Below are 18,917 nucleotides of genomic sequence, written 5' to 3' on the forward strand. Positions count from 1 at the left end.
CCACGTGTGGGTCTTGGACTCTGTTTTGGTGCCCTGTTCTATACTTCTAACACCTTTCTCTGACATCAAATGGTTTTGACTATTACAGCTTTATATTAAGTCTGGAAATTAGGTAGTAATAACCCCTACAACTTTACTTTTCCTTTCAAAATTGTTTTATTTTTTGTTTCATCACCTTTCTTTGTAAATATTAGAATCAGCTTGTCAATTCCTAAAAACAAAACAAAACAAAAAACAAACAAAAAATGGGATTTCAACTAAAATTGTATTGAATCTATACATCAGTTTAGAAAAAAATTAACATTTTAACTTGCCAGTAATTTGAAAGATTTATGAATGAATATCTCATTTCTTCCTTTCCATTCTGTAAGTCTTTTTTTCCCCCTTGACTTATTGCATTGGATTGTACTTTTGGTACAATATTGAGTAGAAGTGGTGAGAACAGATTCTGGTCTTGATCCTGGTCTTAGGGTGGAAAGTATTTAGTCTCTTACTATTAATGTTAATCATTAACATCATTAAGCTTAATGATGTTAACTTAATTCTTTTGTGTGTGCCCTTTATCAGATTGTGGAACTTCTCCTTTATTCCTAGTTTACTCAGAGCTTTGTTTGTTTCATTTAAATCAGGAATGACCGTCAAATTTTGTTTAAAAAATTTCTCTGTAGCTTGTGAGATCTCTATTGTTTTTTCCTCTTTATTCTGTTTATATGATGAATTACATTGGCTGATAGTTGAATGTTAAACCAGCCTTGCATTCTTGTGATCAACTCTACTTAGTCAGGACTTATCATCCTTTTCATATGCAATTAGATTCTATTTGAAAGTACTTTATGGAAATTTTTATATTGATGTTCATGAGAGATATTGGTGTATAATTTTATTCCTTCCTTCCCCCCCCCCTTTCATCTGGTTTTGGTATCAGAGTACTGTTGGTCTCATAAAATTAGTTCAAAGATTTTCCCTCCTATTCTATATTCTGGAAGAATTTGTGTGTAATTGGTATTGTTTCTTGAGAACTGTTTTTCATGATGAAAAAATATCCAGATGTTTGTCTATATTTATTAAAAAAAATTCCTTACCTGACAAGTAGCTAAAATATGCCAAACCCTTTATTACATGAGGAGGTTTCTATCATGATCATTTTACTGTAAGGAATTTTGGGAGATAACCAGCAAAAGCACCTCCAATGGCACCAGCTCTAGGGCAAGTTTTGTTGATTTCTTAGAGTAAGAAATCTATTTGTTTGGCACAGACTTTGTACCAGACACCTAAGTGCTGTGTGTTCAGAATGTCTATTATGCCTCCCCAAATTAAGCAGTAAATACTAGTATTTCTCCAACTTTATAGGTGAGAAAATAGTACCTTTATGAAGTCTGGTAATTTTCTTTTTATATGAATGTGTCCAAATGATAGCACTACACTCTGTTTTTTAAAAAGGCTCTGGTGTTCTTTTCTAATTTTAAAAATAATTCATACTTGTTATAGAAAACTTAAATAAAATTTATGGACTATTTTTATTTTTTTATAGAGACTCCCAGTCTTATTTCCATATGCAGCAAAATAGTATTTAGAGAATAAAGTGAGAAATGTTTTTATATCCTTATGCTTTCAAGAGCCCTTTCCCAACCATCTAGCAATAAAGATAACTTTTTCTTGAAAGAAAAAGACAATACTTTGAGAAAGTGAAATGTATGTGCTTTATTCCAAATCTCTTCTTTAAATAACTAGAGCTAAAGTCTGGAGAATTTAGATCACTGAATTTATTCCATGAATGACACACAGAATAAGAGCTCTCTCTCCCACACCACACACCTTCCTGTGAATAAGAGTGTGATGAGGAAGAAGAGGACTAGTGATGCCAGTGTTAGATTCAAGCTTGACCTCTGTCACTGAGAAGGAGCCCAACATCCCATTTTTCACTTTGTAGAAACCCTAATTCCTAGTATTTGGCCCAGAAGTGTAGATGATAGAAACTCTAGATAGATTAAGGATACATGAGAGCCCAATAAATTGTTGACTGGATTCATCAGTTATAACCTTGAGGGGCTGTAAGAGTCATAGAAATATCTCAACTACAATAGAACTGTTGAGCTAAATCACAGCTGTGGCTAAGGGGAGATATAAGGAAAACTCTATTCCTACCTAAGTTCTCTTTGTACATAAAGTAGGAATTTCTGTTTTTGTAAAAGAGAAGAGACCACTTATCTTTGCTTCATGTCACCCACTCTTAGATTTGACTGTAGGACACTCACGTTCTCTGCTTGGTGGAAGCTTGTGGTTGTCTTGTCTAGCTCTACTTGAGGCAGGATGCATGTGTTCAGGAGTAGAGTTTGAAACTGAGGAGGAAGAAAAGTGATTTCTATATAGCAAAACCACTATTTTGATCCTTGATAATTCTTGAATAATTTCTCATATAGATCGGATCTTGAGAGGAGATAGGAGTGTTTATTGTCTTCCACTGCAAACTCCAACATATTGATTGGTACATGGGTTAAGAATCTTGAGAAATAGTCCCAAAGACTAATGTTTGGAGCCTGGGCTCCAGGGGAAATTGAGGGTAGCTAGCATAGTAGGTGTAGTCTTTAATCTTTTGTAAGCCAAATTCTCTTGGATCTTTGACTTATGTGATTGTCAGTGGCTCATATTTTATTTTATTTTTTTAAAGATTTTATTTATTTATTCATGAGAGACACACACAGAGAGAGCGAGAAAGAGAGAGAGGCAGAGACACAGGCAGAGGGAGAAGCAGGCTCCACACAGGGAGCCCGATGTGGGACTCGATCCTGGAACTCCAGGATCATGCCCTAGGGCTGAAAGCAGGCTCCAAACCGTTGAGTCACCCAGGGATCCCAGTGGCTCATATTTTAATTATAGAGCTGGATTTCTACTGGTATGGATCTCTATAGCTCACTTTGGCATAGATATGTCCAATGTTATTGTGCTTCATTATACAAGCCTTTAAAATATTAATGATTGACCATTGGTTCCTTGCACTATGTATTCCGCAGGATTGTATGTCTTGGCTTTAAAACTACAAAAGCTGGGATCCCTGGGTGGCGCAGCGGTTTGGCGCCTGCCTTTGGCCCAGGGCGCGATCCTGGAGACCCGGATCGAATCCCACGTCAGGCTCCCGGTGCATGGAGCCTGCTTCTCCCTCTGCCTGTGTCTCTGCCTCTCTCTCTCTGTGTGTGACTATCATAAATAAATAAAAATTAAAAAAAAATAAATAAAACTACAAAAGCTAAAACTAAATTCCACAAAGTTACATTAGAGACATGCTCACTAAATTGTATTAGGTGTTAGTAGTTAGCAGTAGATCAACCTGCCTAAATTCTGTTACTCTTTGGAATTGCATTCATTTCAATTCTAGGGCCAAGGAGAGAACCACAGAGCTCTAGCTCTTACCATCATTCCTCTTCCTCTCTGGGACTTCCTCAGCCTCATTACCTACTTCAATCTACTAAAGACTAAAACATTTCTTTTCAAACTCCTAGGGAAATAAATGTCAAACAGCACTGATGTTCTACTTTACTCTCATGAGGGCAGCTACTAAAACACACACACACACACACACACACACACACACACGAAGAAACAGAAAACAACAAAGTTAGGTAAAGATGTTGAAACTTTGTACACTGTTTGTGGGAATGTGCAGTAAGGAAGCCATATGAAAAATGGTATGACATCTCCCCAAAAAAGTAAAAAATAGAACTAATATATGATTTACCAATTCTACTTCTGGGTATATACCCCCCAAAATTGAAAGCAGGGTCTCAAAGAGATATTAGTACACCCATGTTCATAGCAGCATTATTTAAGATAGCCAAAGGGTAGAAGCAACCCAAGTGTCCGCTGACAGGTAAATGAATATACAATATATGTACAATGGAATATTATTTGACCCTAAAAAGAAGGAAATTCTGATACATGCTGCAACTTGCCTGAAACTTGAGGACATTATGCTAAGTGAAATAAGCCTGTCATTAAAAAGTCAAATGCTGTATGAGTCCATTTATATGAGCTATTGAGAATAGTCAAATTCATGAAGACAGTAAGTAGAATGGTGGTTGCCAGGGGCTGAGGGGAGGGGGAAAGGAGAGCTCTTGTATAATGAATATAGCATTTCTGTTTTGCAAGGGGTAAAGAGTTCTAGAGATCAGATGCAGTGCAGTGTGAATGTACTTAACTCTACTGAACTGTACACTTAAAATTGGTTGGGATGGTAAATTTTATAATATACACATTTTAACACAATTTAAAATAAAATAATAAAAAACGCTAAAAATATTCTTCTCAAGGAGAAGTTAGACTTGGCTATATCCCCTTCTACTGTCATTTCAGTTTACCTGTCCTCCGAGATCTCAAACTTTCCCTTAAAGAACATTCTTTTTCTCCAGTTCAAACCATCTTGCTTCCTTTACCTGAGATAAAGTTTAATACAAATACTTCATTGGAAGGTACAATGTCAGGCAGGAAATGTGAGGGAAAAGATGATAAGGAGTGGAAGAGGCAAACAAATATAAGGCGGTAGTTACTCAGCTGGCCACCTCTTCATTAAAATATCACCAGTGGTTGTTCAGTTAGATGTGTCATCTCTGGAAAGAAGTGTGGAGAGGAATTTATTTTGTCAGCTCCTTACCACCACCTGCCACTCAGTAGTAATTAATTTCTCATTATGGAGAGTTACCCTAGTACCTTTAGGTTGCACAGTCTGGCCCCTTTAAAGGTTTAGTATCTAGGGAAGCCAGGTCCTATCCCTGTGGATTAGAACTGTGTCTAAATTCCGAAGTGGTAGAAGGAACCAGCACCTTTGTGTGTCAGGTCAGGTCTCAGTCCCATGGCCTGGCTCTTGGGGATACTCTGGTTGTGGCCACAGCAAATACAATGGAGGCCATGCTAGCAGATGAGGAGGTGCTGGGGATGGCAGTAGCATTACAGCTCTCCATGAGTCAGTGGCCAAGTATCTGGGAAGCAACTGAGAATCAATGAAGTCTAACAGGGCATATTAACTGTGCCTAATACAGAGACATACTAACCGAGAATACAGTAAGTCAGTAAGAGATGGTATCCAGCTTTGGTGTAAGTATTGATCTGCGGGAGCAACGTGTTCAAAATGCAACTACCCAATACTGGGAGAGATGGGCAGACCAGATTTGGTCGAAAGTAAATGCAACTGGAAAACTCAGAACTCCTGGCTTTCACAATGAGGGAGTCCCTAATATTAGTAATGGTAAGTAACACTAGCTGCTGCTACAAACCCTCCAATATCAGTGTTCGCCAGAGGCAGTGGCAATAGCCACTATGCTAGACACGCCTGCTTAAAACAGGGTGCGGGGTTTATGCTGCTCTCAGCCAGCACTGAAGTACCAGGAACACAGGTTCAAAGGAAAGCTGGATATTGTTAGCTTCCAGAGGCCAGATGAAAGAAAACAGACAAACTCTCAGTGACCTGGGGCTGCTACCACTGCAAATGTCTAGACTTTAGGGGGAAAAAAGCAAGGAAGTCACTCTCTGAAGAAAAAAAAAAAAGAGAGAGAATATGCACAAGTGAATTCTCCCCACCTCCAGTTAGGGCAAATATCCTTATTGTTAATTAATCTAATCAGAAGATATTTTATTCTCACTAAGTTTAAGTTTTAAGATGTGGATTCTAGACAAAGAGATTGGTAAGGCTAAAAGATAAGAATATTACTTTTTCTCTTTATTTTCTTTTAGTCAGATATCCTTGGGTCTTGGCAACAGCTATGTGTGTCTTAATGTTGCAGACCTTGATAGAGAACTAGGTATGTCATTTTGACAGGGATCTTGGTTCTAAGGGCTGGCAATTTGTTTGTGTTTTTTAAATTATTTTGGGTGTGTGCAACAGGCATTGTGGTAACGTTTATATCTATTAACTTCCTGGTGTTTTTAACTAGTGGAACATGAGGTAGGTTTGATTGGATTAATTGAATCTGGAAGACCCTCTAAGGAATTACCCCAGTTCTGTTAGTAGAGAACTCAGGGTGGGGGTAATATGGGAACTCACGCACTGCTCAAGGTTCTGAGTCAACTGATCCTCTGGTTGAAATGAAAAAGAAATAGGAAAGATTTTGTTTCTTGGCAAAAATTTATAATAGGAAAAGATGTTAATTTGGGAAACTCAGTTTCTCTTTGAGAATTTGATAATGAGAGTAAGTTCTTATTGCTCAAATCTGGAACATTGTAATATTGTTTCAGTGTTTTGATTTTTTTTTGTAATATTTACTTTGACATTTGATATCATTGCCTTTCTCTCTATTGGATGATATGAATGGGAATAATTTAGAATAACAAGAGGTTAGTATAAATTACTCTTCTTACCCATTTGAGTATTTTATAGACAAAAGCTAAATTGCTTGGTCCCAGGGGATATACAAAGAAACAGGTTGGTTGACTTGACATAATTATCACATGAAGGTGGGAAGCTGATCTCATCCCCCGTGGACACCAGCCAATCTGCCTTCAGGTGACCCTTAATAAAGATTATAAAATGGTTGAAAGGGGATGGCTGGGTGGCTCAGCGGTTGAGCTTCTGCCTTCAGCTCAGGGTGTGATCCTGATCAGGGGATCGAGTCCCACGTGGGGCTGCCTGCGGGGAGCCTGCTTCTCCCTCTGTGTCTCTGCCTCTGTGTGTCTCTTATGAATAAATAAAATCTTTTAAAAAAATGGTTAAAAGTCTTTCCCATATTACAAGTTTGATAACAAACAGGATCCAATTTAAGTTACATACTACATTGTGATTTAGCCAAGACAACAATAGCTACCCTTTACTTACAAAAAAAGAAAGGAAGAAAGAAAACTAAGACATAAGGAGTAAGGATTTTCCAGAAGGCATATATCTACTTTATGCTCTATAAACTATTTTTCATTGATATTCCTAAACATGAGTATCAAATGGGAGATGGACTAGGAACAGAGATCTTGAGATGGAATTAGAATCAACATGGATGCACAAGTTATGTGTTGAGATATAAAATTCTGTATGTTGTATCTATTTTTAATTCAACATGCATTTATAGGATACAGTATCTACAATGCATATTCAGAAGTCCTACTCCATATAGGGCATTGAACTAAGTATTGAGAAATATACTGAGACAGAGACCGGTCCTTGTCTTCTAGAGTTCACCAGCTACTTAAAGTCCTAAGAAAAAGACATTATGACAAAAAGTCACATTATGTTCACTTCCATAAGAAAGACCTAAGGACTTATAGGTATTATGATTATGGAGTACAAATACTTTTAAACTGAGGTGACCAGAGCAAGTTTTATGAAAGTTAATCCTTCTGAAACTTTCTTATTCCCATCTACATGGGCTTCAACTATGGTCAGCAACTGCTGACATCATTTGGCCTCCCTTACAATTATCCCAAAATTTATTTAGCTGCTACTTTCTGTTATTCATGCATATGCTCATTCATTCATTCATTCATTCATTTATTCAACAAACATGATTTTGAGGATCTAAATGGCTTTCAAAGATGGAGACACAGCTAGCACCACTACTACCATGACAAGTCAATCCATGTGTGTCAAACAGCTTATAGTTCATTGAGGAACACTGAATAACCCTCCCTCCAAAAACATCAGGGCTATTAACCCAGACTGTGGCAAAAACTGTGAGAAAGATGAGCAGTGTACTTTGCTTTCACATGATATGGACACCAAGCCAGACTTGGGAGGCCAGTAAAGTTTTCCAAAGAAAAGTAGTATATAGGTTTAGACCTAAAAGATAAATGAGGGTTAGTTGGCTAAATGGGTCCAGAGAGGCACGAATAGTAAGAGGGCTCAAGAAATTTTGTCTAAATTATAGCAGAAAAGGCAAACATGATAAACCTTGCTGGTGTGGGTTGAGTGATTCCAGGGTTTTGAAAATCTTCTGAATTTCTTCCCATCATCAGATACTCCCATCAGAGCCCAGGTCTTGTTGGGATCTTTGCAGTTTTAAATGATTGTGGAGAACATGGGAAAACACATGAATAGTGAAGCATTTATTTTGTAATAGAAAAGAAAAAAAGGCTTTTAGAAATGCTAAAGGTAAATTATTAGACTGTACAGCACTATATGAGCAAAAGCATTTTGTCCCAGAGTGAGGCAGGTGACGGTAAAAACACAGATCTATAAATTTTTATTTTCCTACAGCATGAAACCACAGAATTGTAGAAAGACTTTAATCATGAATAGATCCTGTCAGTTATGTAGACAACCTTGAGAATTTGTGGATCTTAGTGCCTGGAAAATCGCTTTTAAATAGGAGAGATAATCTAATTTAGGTATATCAGCCCTTGTGGTGAAGATAACACTCTGAGTTTACCACACAATTTTCTCTCCCTGGATTTGCTAAAAGACTACACTCGCTAGCCTATCTGAGGTTAAATTAGGACTGAGTTTTATTGGACTAAGTTTTGGCCAATGGGATGTGAGCAGTAGAGACATAAAGCACTTCTAAGCTTGACCTTTAAAAATAACTCATATATTCTATACCCCATTCTCTTCTTATGGTGAGTCTGGAAGACGATATTCTCATGGTAGTGTAAAGGTAGAAGCAACTTGAATTATTGAATGATGGTTTCAAAGAACCACTAAGTACAGCCAACCTCCATCAGGCTATAACTTGTGCAAGCAGTGAATGTTTGTTGTGTTAAACCATTGATACGTTGATAATTTATTATTGAAGCAGAGCTTTATCTGTTTTGCTGAATGTACTTCTCCTCCTAGACGTCTTCCCATGCCTTCCTTTGGATTTCATGGGGTCATTTATGATACTAAGTCTTGGTAATGAGAGTAGGCATCAAGAAAAGTTGTTTTTTATTTGTTTGTGTAGGTAGAGCTGTGAACTGAAATGGAAATTTTCAAGATAGGCCAAATGAAGATGAGTAGGTTTGGGGTTTACAAGTATGAAATTAATTTTGGGCATGTTATATTGGAAGGATTTTTAGCTTTATATCATGGATGATCTTATAAATATCCTTGAGGGCAAGTATTGTTGTCTCACATATTTAATTCCCTAGTGTCTAGTATCTGTATGCCATTTATATTTGTTGATGGATTGGTTCCTTCATTGGATCAGTTGAGTTCTGGCGGAAATTTTCTGACTCCTTGAATCAATGAATTCCTCTGAGAGCTGTGAAAATGCTTATTCTTTTTGTGACTGGAATTGCCTTGAGTTGTCCACACACTCAAAGGAAGTAGCGTGTTTAAATCACAATAGCCTATTTATTTTCTTCAACAGTTTTAAGCAGCATGCTGTCACTCTTTGTAAAGATATTTCTCATTAGGTAGATTGTAAAAGCCAACACCAAATGTCAAATCCAAGTTTGTTGCACAAGCAGTTTGGAAGGTCAGAATGATCTCCACAAGATGCATACCAGCAGCTAACTCAATTTTTGATTTCCCCAAATGACTTTTCTTGTGAAATCTGGTTTTCACATCTTCCCATGCTTTTCCCTAATGGCCTGCTTTTATATTAGAAAAATAACCAAGAGAAAGTAAGAAAAGTTATTGTTTTTATTTTTCTTTGAAATCTCTTAGATTGTACCTCGGTATTTTTTCCTAGAAGAGTATTTTGCATAGAGTAGGTACTAAAGTATTTGTTGACTTGTTTAAGGTCTTGGTTTGAACTGGAAGGAAATTTAGGGATCATCTAGTCCAATCCTGTCCGTTTACAGATGAGAAATTGAAAGCCTAGAGAATTGAAATGTTTTGGCCAAGGTCACACAGCTGATCAAGTGCAGACCTGCTGCTATTACTAATGATGCTACTCCTTTAATTATGTGCATAACTCAACAGTTTCACAAAGCCATCATTTATCTCATCTGTGAGGTAGGAAACACAGACATAATCAACACTTTTGGTTTTTTAACAAAGAAGGAAATTGAGGCCCAGGAAAACCAAGTCAAACAGTTGAATGATCTTATTCATTTATTCCACAAATTTTGATTGAGCCTCTATTATGGGTCAGGCTCTGTTACTGCTTTGTTCTAAATATGGACAAAACAGACAAAATCTCTCTGCCCTCCTTTTATCAGGGAGAAAAAGAAGAAAACACTATAATAAATAATAGCTGAAACGAGAGAGCTTGTCTCCTGACTCCAATCCAGTGGTGTTTTTTTTCTCTGTATTCCTGTTAATTAATTAAAACCAATGAAATTTCTGATTGATCGTCTAATTCTCTCTTACCCAGGAAAAGTAACCCCTTTAAAGAATTTCTCCTGTGAAGAATGCAAAGCATTTTAGGTGCAGCAATAATAAGAGGGCTTCAGAGAGTTATATAATTTTATGTGCTCAACAGAATATGGGGAAACATCAGTCCATGTTCTCTTTTTCTCCAGCTTTGAGATTTATGATTGGTCTGTTACAATAATAATAACAACCGAATATTGGCACAAGAAATATATTTGATTCAGTGGGTAACATTTGACAGCCTTAACTTGTGAAATGTAGCAAAGTTCTTGCAGGAAGCTCCGGCAGAATATGTAATACACAAGAAGGTATTCAGGGAACAGGAAAATAAAATCAGAGGAACCTGCTACCCAATCTGTTTCATTAAATATGAAAATTAAAATGCCTTAACAAAATGCTTTCTCTTCCTCTCTCCTCCCAACAAACAAAAGCTTTGGTAGGCAGCCTGAAATTGCTCATCAAGGAAAAAGACCAGACTGATTCGAAATGGCTTCTTTTGAATGAAGCAATTAATGCTAAAAGGAACATGTTGTCTCCTCAGCATTTGTAAGGTAAAACATTCATTGTACTTCCTGGCACTCTATCAAGCCTCTCCTTGGCCTAAGCCAGTAGAGAAATGGTTTGCTGCTTGTGCTCTTGACCTCTGATAATCAGGAGGATTTTGGTGATAAACTTGACAGCAGTGATTCTCCTTAGGACTAGGAATGTGTCTGGGAACTATATGCCTGGATCCCTCGTTCTCAGACCCTGACTTACTGGCTTTGGCAGGTCCATCAAGGCTGGCATCCTCTCCATTTACAAAATAGAGATGTTACCTTTTGATTGTTAGGTTTTGAAATGCGGTAGAGTAATGCAACAGAGTATTATCTTAATTGTATTTGTTCTGGTGATTCAGCTTTTCCAAGAACATTGCCTTCTTAAAGAGACTTACTGTTCATTTGCTCACTCACTAATGCATGCGTTTATTCAGAACACATCAATTAATGAGGTCCAGCGAATCCGAGACTATATGGGGAATGTTCTGGAGTAGGGACACAGAGCAAGACATAGCGCCCATCCTCAAGGAGCGCTCAGTCTAGTGTGGAGGGCAGGCAAAGATTCCTTATGATAATAAAATGTGGTGGCTTACTAGAGAGGCAGGTACAAAGTACATTGGGATTATGAAGGAGTGGTGGGAGCTCTCTCTGCACAGTGGCCTTGTAACCGGACTCTGCTGGGCCGGAGACATCCATGGCCAGGAGGGCTTGGATTTACTTCTGTGCAAGCCCTGCCACCCACTCCACTCAAATGGAGACTTCCCTTTCACTTGTTTCACATGTACCTATATTTTTTTAAGAGTTTTTTAGAACAAAGTATTTTATTTAAAAAGTACAGGTGAACTGTACGAATGGTTTCTATTAATTCATCTAATCCTCCATTAAATAATCCTGGTAGCAGGAGGCAATGTCCTCCTCATTTTACGTATGAGGAAAATATTTATCTTAAATAAACATTTGTTATTTCACGGTCAGTGCTAAAAATGGTGATCGTTATTTCTTCCTCCATGAAACCAACCTACCAAAGTATTTTCACAGTCAACTTGGGAAGGTCAGTAACTGGCATGAAACAAGACAAATATTTGTGGAATGGGTGAATGATGGCAGAGACTAGACCTATCTTTGTATAGAATACTCATTTTAAAGAAATTGTAGCATTTAGTTAGCCTGAAAGTGAAATACCTTTCTGCCAAAGCAATAATAGATCTTTGAATGAGATCCTAAGTGATTCATTTTAATTCCGTTTAGTAGGTGGTGACCTTTCAGTTACTTGCCCATGTTTAATTTTGTTTATACTTTTTGTTTTCCAATCTTGGATGGTGAAGGTAGATTTTATTCATTTAACTTCAGTGCAGCTATGTAAGGAAGTTTGCTTATACTCAAACAATAGGTATGACTGTTTTCAACATTTGCTTTATGATAATGTGGCATAATAGGGGGAAACCTGTATTCTAGAGTCAGTGACAGAGGTTCAAATTTTTGTTCTGCTACAAGCTAGCCCTGTAACCGTGGGCACATTTCTTTCCTGTCCTGGTTTCAGCTTTCTCAGGTGTGGAATGGGGTGCTAATCCCAGCTGACCTCCCCTTATTGTTGAGGATCAAAAGAAATGATCTAATTGAAAGTGTACTGTGAACTATAAAGTGCTGTATAAGTGAAGGTGCTTATTATTCATGGAGCCCTGGGCCTGTCAGACCATATGATCTTCTTCCAGGGTTGTTTGTTTACAGTTGATTAACATCCCCTGCAACCTGCCTGCTTTTTTGAGGCCTGCAGAGGGGCGATTGGCAAAGAAATAAAAAAGCTACAGCTTTCATGTAAACAACTCCTCTCCCACTTAATCCTTCTTTGGACTCCCTATTCACATGTCTTCTTAATCACAAGGCTCAAATGAAGCAGTACCTTCCAGTCCTACCTGAGGATTCTAGGGGCTTGAATCCTCACATTTCGGGGAAGATCACCCAACCCTCAGTTTGCAGAATTCCTCATGTCAGACCTTTTTTTTTTTTTTCCTTCTAGTTAGAGATTTCATTGCTTGCTCAGAAAATGGAGCCTTCTCACTTTTTAGTTTTGTTAGATTTTGTTTGATTTTAAAAAAAAAGTCTTTAACAATCAGCAAAGTGCTTCTGCAAGAAGCACTGAGGGCAGTCCATCTTTCTCGTCTCATATCAAATTAACTTTACTGACCAAGTGCAAGGTGGATTTCTCCCTGCTAGCAGTATAGGCACTGCTGATGCCTGGAACAGAGCTCCTTCCCCTAGTTCGCAGCATCATTATAGATAATAAAAATTCTGGAAGCAGGACTTTGCTGGCAGTTTTGCTTTGGGGATGATGCATGAGACGGAGAAAAGTCCATTTTGGGCTATGAGGTGCTGACACCAGGAAAACTCCTTGTTCCAGATAAAATAAGTCAATTTGACTCAGAAGACATGGAGAAGGTAGAGCTATACTCTTGTAAGATGGCATGACCTCCTTCTAGTATTAAATATATATCATTCTGCTTTCAGACTGAACTTGAAGTTTATGCTTCTCTCTTTAGGTGAGCGCAGCTGGTCATGGAACCAGACAATGGGCTGGATTTCCAGTTTCATCACTTATGAGCTGTATGATAATGGAGCCAATCCATGTTTATTTATAAAGTGGGGATAAAGATTCCTGCCTCATCACTCCCCAGGTATGTTTCGAGGATTAAGTGACAATGCATGTGTGTGATGCTTTCTGATTTTAAAGCATTTTCATGTGAGAAGTGGGCAGTATGTAGTTACACAGCCACATTTTAGGGGTTGCATTCTGTGTCTGAATCCTATTCCAATTATTTGCTAGCTCCATGACCTTGGACAATTTGCTTAAACTTACTGAGCACAGGCTTCCTCACCTTTCAAATGGGAATGACAGTACCAGAGTCTGGGCAGAGCAGGGCTGGGCGGTCCTGTGCAGTGTGGAGGTCTTTGGTGTCACCTGCCCACCACTGGCTCCTCTGCCCTGCCCTCACCAGCCCTGCTGCTACCCCTCTTGGTCTGCAGCATTAGCACTTTGGCTCAGAACAATGCTAAAATAGCCATGCTAGGAACTTCCCAAGGAATCAGGTAGCCCCTTAGTGAGCCCCCCTGACCCTCTATGATATTGCTCATATGCCCCAAGTAGCCACAGATCTGAGTCACATGGAGACCAGAGCAACTGTGAAAGAATGCCTGGCACCTGAGCAGCTGCCAGACTGCCTGAAAGGTTGCCATGTGGTGGTTATTCCAGCAAGAGCTCAGAGAAAACCAGGCAGGACACAGGATGGCCTGTTCAACACCAGTGCCTCAGCTGTGGCCAATCCTGGCGACTGCCTGCCCGGCATTGCCTGAGGCCATGATCTGTAGCATTGCAAATCCCGTTAACTCCACCATTCCCATGCAATGGAAGTTTTCAAGAAACATAGAGCATATCACCCCACTGAAATATCTGGGGTGACAACCCTGGCATTGTCAGAGCCGACACTTCTGTTGCAGAAATGAAGGGTTTGGATCCACCTTGAGCCAATGTTCCTCCCTGGCAGCCATGCTGGGAGGACCATCATCCCCCTGATCTCCCAGTGTGCTCCCAAGGTGGACTTTCCCCAGGACCAGCTGACAGCCACCCCTGGGAAGATCCAGGAGGCTCCCATAGAAATGGTGAAGACCAATGGTAGAGCAGGCTCTACCACCCTGTCCATGACTATCCTGGAGCCTGGTTTTTCTTCTCCCTTGTGGATGCAGTGAACAGATAGGAAGGAGTTGTCTAATGCTCCTTCCTTAAGTCCCAAGAAACAGACTGTGCCTATTTCCCACACCATTACAGCTGGGAGAAAAGGGCATCAAGAAGAATCTAGGCATCGGCAAGATCTCCCCTTTCAAAGAGATGGTAGCAGAAGCCATCCGTGAGCTGAAGGCCTCCGTCAAGAAGGGAGAGGTGATCATAAAGAACATGAAATGAGAGGGCAACTAGCGAGCAGTCCATTGCCCTAACTTTGGAGACATTATGTCTCTGTGAAGCCATCTCCCACCCCTTGGAGTTTCAGTTGTGGTAACCATGAGTGTCATGTTAGCCTCGTCATCCCTTCCAAATTGCCATCCCTCTGTGGGTGTGTCAAAAAACTAGGCTTTGATTTTCTTTTCAAAAAAAAAAATTAAAAAAGGGAATGACAATACCAAAGTTGCAAGGACATCAGGAAAGATTAAATGATATATGTGAACTGCTTAGCTGGGTACTTGGTGTGCGTGGTATGCACTCTCTAAATAACCATTTACTAGGTGTATCTTATTTGATTTCTACCAAATACATTGAGGGGAAGAACAGTTCTTATTCATTTTTTTGATTTTAAAGATTTTATTTATTTATTCATGAGAGACAGAGAGAGAGAGAGAGAGAAAGAGAGGCAGGCAGAGACACAGGCAGAGGGAGAAACAGGCTCCATGCAGGGAGCCCAACGTGGGACTTGATCCCAGGTCTCCAGGATCAGGCCTTGGGCTGAAGGCGGCGCTAAACCACTGAGCCACCCGGGGTGCCCTATTCACTTGGTTTTTGTTGTGAAACAGCTGGTAACCAGTGGCCCAAAGATGAAGTGCGTTACTCTACTTAACTCTACTTAAATCCAGCAGGAATATCTTATAAAGCAATGCATACATACACTTAGTGATTGTGAGTACTGTTGGATGGAATAAAATTGCATCTTCCCTTTGAAGCAGCAAACATCCTACCTGAAGGAAGGGGAAAGATGCCCTTAGGTTTCATGCTGCTGATTCATGGAAAGCCTATTATTCTCACTCAGGTGTCCCTAGAGCCTGGAACATGTCCTACGGAAGATCTTTACTTTTAATGTTTCTGATCTACCTCTGAGATGAAGAGAAGGGAAAGTGGGAGTCTCAACCAAAAGGGAAAATTAGGATACCCACGGGAAGTCTTTCTCGGCAGCCAGGAAGGCACTGGCAACAGGAGACCATGACTCAGATGCCCGCTCCATCAGAAACCAGAGTCCCAGAGGGCAGAATGCTGGAACCGGAAGGATCTCTGAAATCATCTGGGTGATTATATATGGGAATAAGCAGGAGCCATTTACCAATGGTAAAATTGTAGCTGCAACAGTATGTGCTGTTACCTGTATGCCAAGTCAGTGGCTAATCTGATCTGGGACTTGGGCCTCTTCACTCCCAATTTAGAAAGTGTCACCTTTGCTTTGGAGGCACTGTAGGAAATCTTGACATGAACATGACACAATCCTTACCCTCAAAGCCAAAAAGGAGATAAAGTGCAGACACATGTGTCTGTGACCCTGGGTACAGGTCTTACAGGTCTTAGACTTTTTTCAAAGTAACATTGAGAGTCAGAAAAACAAACCATATCCAGTTTGGAGAATCCGAAGTACAAACTCACAAAAGAGGTGGCCTTCATGCAGAGCCTTAATGACCAGATGGTATGCAAAAGAAAGATGTAGATCTAATGGACAGCCCTAAAGTAAAAAGATGATCATTTCCATATGAGGTAGAGAGAGTCTAAGTTATTTTTCTTCCCTCAGCCTCAGTTTCTCATCAAGAGACAGGAACAGGCATACTTCTGCTATGTGGTCCAATAATGTACATTGAAAGCATTGTGCCCAAATCCTCTTTTTCCCTCATTCCCTCCCCACAGATCCCAAGAGGTGGTCCATCTTCTGCACTATTGGTAGTTGTGATTTTTTTTCCCTTGTGGCTTAACAATTTGCATAACACTTCTATCACTGGGCTGCTGTAAGGGGTGGGTAATAAAAATACCCTAAAATTTTAAAAATAAATTTTGCACAATTGCAAGTCAGAGAGAAAATTCCTCTGAGTCATGCATTTCCCGTGAACTCCCTTTGCCAGAGTCAAACTCCTGTCATTGACTAACCTTTGTGTTTCTCTCCTGGAGCATGGGCTGCCATGGTGCTTAGGTGAAATTGTTATGCCAGAGGATCCTAGAGCTAAGAGCATCAACACTGTATAAAGAGAGGCTCCAGGAAGGAAGGAAGGAGTGTCTTTTTTTTATTTTTTTTAATTTTTATTTATTTATGATAGTCACACAGAATGAGAGAGAGAGAGGCAGAGACATAGGCAGAGGGAGAAGCAGGCTCCATGCACCGGGAGCCCGACATGGGATTCGATCCCGGGTCTCCAGGATCGCGCCCTGGGCCAAAGGCAGGCGCTAAACCGCTGCGCCACCCAGGGATCCCGGAAGGAGTGTCTTAAAGAAAGGGACTGACAATTGGAAATTGGGTAGAAGTAGGATTGCCAGATTTAGTAAATAAAAATATAGGATACCAAGTTGGTTTGAATGTCAGATAGTCAAAAATATGAGTTTTAAGGGAAGTGTGTCTCAATTATTACATGGGGCATATTTATAGTAGAATGGTTATCTGAGATTCAAATTTAATAGGGTGGGACACCGGGTTGTTCAGTGGTTGAGCATCTGCCTTTGACTCAGGTCATGATCCTGGGGTCCTGGGATCAAGTCCTACATCAGGCTCCTAGTAGGGAACCTGCTTCTCCCTCTGCCTGTGTCTCTGCCCCTCTCTGTATCTCTCATGAGTAAATAAATAAAATATTAAAAAAAAACCACACAAGTTTAAGAGGGTATCCTGTATTTTATCTGGTAACCCTAAGTGGATAGGGCAATATGGTAATAAATATAATATATTTTTAAAGAGTTTCTAGTTTTAGAAGTACCCCCAGAACACGCATAAGCAGCACAGTCAGTTAAGCATCTGACTTTTGGTTTTGGCTCAGGTTGTGATCTCAGGGGTCCTAGGTGGGATGGAGCCTCAAGTCGTGCTCCACGTTCAGAGGGAGGTCTGCTTAATATTCTCTCTCCCTCTCCCTCTGTCTCTTCCACTCATGTACTCTTTCTCTCTAGAATAAATAAATAAATAAATAAATAAATAAATAAATAAATAAATAAATAAATAAATATTAAAAAGGGGTGGGATGTGTTCAGGTTTCTTTAATTTTGTCCTCACATTAACAAAAGGTAGGTACTGTTCCTTTAGTTTTAGACATGATGGAAGATGAGGTTCAGAGAGGTTAGGCGACTTACCTAAGGACATGCCACAGATGGTAGCAGTGTTAGCATTCGAGCTCAGTTACTTGGTAAGCTGCTTATTTTGAGATAATTTTAGACTTACAAAAAAGTTGTAAAACTAGTAGAGTGATCCTGTATACCCTTTAGGCAACTCCTCTTTACATTAACATCTTAAATAACCATGGAACAATAATCAAAACTAAGGAATTAACCTTGGTACGGTACTATTCACTAGAGTACAGACTTTATTCAGATTTCACCAACTTTTCCACTAGTGTCCTTTTTTCTTTCCCAGGATCCATTTCTGTTTCCCACATCACTGTCAGTTGTCATGTTTCCTTAGTCTTCTACCATCTGGAACAGTTCCTGGGTGTTTCCTTGTCTTTCATGATCTTAACACTTTTGTTGAGTACTGATGAGTTATTTTGTAAAATATCCTTCAGTCTTGATTTGTCTGATATTCTCTCAGGATTCTATTGAAGACATTGGGAAGGAAACGACAGAGGTGATAGGTCCTTCTCAGAGCATAACATGTGTATTACATTGACATGTTCTATTGGTGATATTAACCTTGATCACTTGCCAAAGATGGCATCTGCTGGATTTCTCCACTGTAAACTTACTGTTTTCCCATTTGCGATTATTAAATTTTTTAGAGGACATACTTTGAGGCTATATACATATCCTGTTTCCACTTGAACTTTTACCCACCAGTTTTAGCTTCTCTTGGTAGATCTTGCTTGTTGCCATGCTTAGCCTAGAGGTCATTTTCTAGTTTCCTCATCCCTTCTACATTTTTTAATTGGAATTCTTCTGTAGTAAAGAGTTGTAGCTTCCCTCTGTTACCTCCCTGCAGCTCAGTTATTGTAATTCCATGTTTATTGTTCTCACTAAAGCACAGGTGAAGGAGAAAGTGAAAGAATTTGGGTTACTGTAAAGGTATGAGTGTTTCGGATGTGCAGTGGAAAGGAGGTGGGAATAGTTTTGTTCATTTCACAAGTATTGATCAAAGGCATTGTATGAGGTACAGTGAAGGAGAGAGAAATGTACAAAAAATCTGAAGGAGGCTGATAAATCAAAGATTCATACTTAAGGTACCTTTTATAAAAGGGATGATGAAACT

The 18,917-nt window shown here is 39.4% G+C and overlaps 1 protein-coding gene and 1 pseudogene across 2 annotated transcripts in view; both read left to right on the forward strand.

Moving 5' to 3' along the window:
* Positions 1-18,917, forward strand: part of TPRG1 (tumor protein p63 regulated 1) — a 223,855-nt gene that overhangs the window by 12,962 nt on the left and 191,976 nt on the right. Inside the window, exons 2-3 of one of the 2 annotated variants that reach the window (XM_055308250.1) lie at positions 10,639-10,758; positions 13,281-13,415. The gene's annotated coding sequence lies outside the window, so the exon portion shown is untranslated. The remainder of the gene's footprint in view (positions 1-10,638; positions 10,759-13,280; positions 13,416-18,917) is intronic. The other variant, XM_055308251.1, reaches the window with a different exon arrangement.
* On the forward strand, positions 11,727-14,698 carry LOC129498452 (malate dehydrogenase, mitochondrial-like; annotated as a pseudogene).

Source organism: Nyctereutes procyonoides, unplaced genomic scaffold (assembly GCF_905146905.1).
Source record: "Nyctereutes procyonoides isolate TBG_1078 unplaced genomic scaffold, NYPRO_anot_genome, whole genome shotgun sequence".
In the NCBI taxonomy this organism is placed as follows: domain Eukaryota; kingdom Metazoa; phylum Chordata; class Mammalia; order Carnivora; family Canidae; genus Nyctereutes; species Nyctereutes procyonoides.